The sequence below is a fragment of the Leptonychotes weddellii genome, chromosome 2, assembly GCF_054177405.1.
Source record: "Leptonychotes weddellii isolate Sample4059 chromosome 2, ASM5417740v2, whole genome shotgun sequence".
Classification (NCBI taxonomy): Eukaryota; Metazoa; Chordata; class Mammalia; order Carnivora; family Phocidae; genus Leptonychotes; species Leptonychotes weddellii.
Window position 1 is genome coordinate 135,559,391 of NC_138370.1, and position 1,910 is coordinate 135,561,300.

General features: G+C 38.1%; 1 pseudogene; it reads right to left on the reverse strand.

The window, feature by feature from the left end:
* Positions 1-300: 300 nt before the first annotated feature.
* Positions 301-849, reverse strand: LOC102750193 (mitochondrial fission 1 protein pseudogene; annotated as a pseudogene).
* Between the last annotated feature and the right edge of the window lie 1,061 nt (positions 850-1,910).

Genomic DNA, 1,910 nt, shown 5'->3' on the forward strand with positions numbered 1-1,910 from the left:
AAAACCAAACTAAACCACATTTCAAGATAGCCCTCCCATCCTCAATTTTTATTTTTCATTTAGATTAAAATATTGAAAAATTATGTAAAACTTAAATCTGTCAAATTTGTTAGGATATCTGAGTGAACTGAAAGTATATTTTTCTCTTAAATTCGATGACATTATTTCCCTGAATGTGTCAAGGGACCACAGACTTACTGTTTAGCTATTTTAAGTTTCAAATGTGAGGAATTTCTCCCCAACCTAAAGCCCAATTTTATTTACACTCATTCCAAAGCACCATGGTTTGGGGCTATGGGATACCTCTTAGGGAGAGGAGTCTGAAGGCCAGATAGGGTTCAGGAGAAGAGACAGCAAGGATGGATGGGTCCACTGCCCTCTTCAAGTGTTCTCCAGGGGTTTGTACATATCCCTGGGCAGAGGAGGAGGTACAGTCTCATTCAGGATTTGCACTTGGATACATCAAGTCCAATGAGTCCAGCCCAAGCCCGTCCCACCCAGGGTCATGCCTCCAGCAATGGCCATGCCCAGTTGTCCATCTTTTTTCATGGCCCTTGTCAAGGAACCATTCCAGTTCATTGGCCTGGTTGTTCTGGAGCTGTGTCTGCTGCAGCCCCCACACATACTTGAATGCCTTCTTCTATTCTTTGAGCAGGTAGTTCCCCACAGCCAGGTAGAAGACATAATCCTGCTGCTCCTCCAGCTGTGCAGTGCCTTTACAGATGTCCTCATTGTACTTACTTTGCACCAGGCACACTCAAACTGCATGCTCTTGGACATGGAGCCTGCTGCCCTCTCATACTTCAGCAGGCCATCCACAGACACCAGCTTGTTCAGCATAGCCTCCATGGTCCCTGTCCCCACAATTCTCACACCTAGGTCACTACTGTTTTAGTTTTCAATTGGATTCAGCTGAGTCAGAATCCAACCCAACAATATATCTGTTGACTGCAAAATATAACAGGCATTTTTCTAATATGTTAGAATTATTGTCTCCAACATCTGTTAAATAGTAATGTATGAATTTTGGAGAATGTTTAGCTTGTTTAGATGCAGTAGTTTTCAAGCAAGGATGGCATCACTCTCTTAAAGGACATTTGGGAAAGAATGGAAGCATTTTTGTTCTATACTTGCAAGTATATGTAGTAAGATTTTGAGGACAGGCTCAGAAACAGTAATATTTTTATAATAAGGGGCATTCCTATATAAAAAATAATCTCACACAAAATGCCAAAAACTTTCCTATGAGAAACGTTAATATGCAGTATACTTTTTTTTTTTTTAGAAGTGCTGTGTCAAGCAAATGACAAGAGTGAGAATAAAATACAAAACATCTTCAGAGAGCTATAATACATGAGAAACTGTCAAGAAGAGATAACAGGGAAAAATTGCAAGTTCTAAGTAGAGATAGTTTGATGTGGAACTGCCTGGAAAGTGAAATGAAAGAAAGTTGAAGATCAATGACTTGTTATAAAATGCAACTTTTTTCTGTAATGAGGGGAAGTCAAATGACTCTGTAAACTACAATACTTAACACATAGTAATCCCTTAATAGTTGTGCATTAATGATAATGGTTATGGTTGGAACTGAAGATAAATATTAAAATCCACAAGGAAATGTGAAGTAATATAGTCTACCTTTAAATGTCATATGAAAAATGCTTCTTGGAAATTTTTACAATAGGATTGTACCTTGAAAAGTCTTTAAGGAGTTGATGCATCCCTTGAGTTAACAGAATTTATCTAACTATTGAGATTGCTTGAAAAGAAAGTAGCTTTGCCTTATTGTACCTAAACATGAAGATTATTATTAGCTGCAATAGCAACTGTGGAGAATAAGTAGAGCAGGAATACCAATGTAATTAATCAAGGACTTTTGGTTGGTTGGTTATCTTAGATTTTTTTCCCCC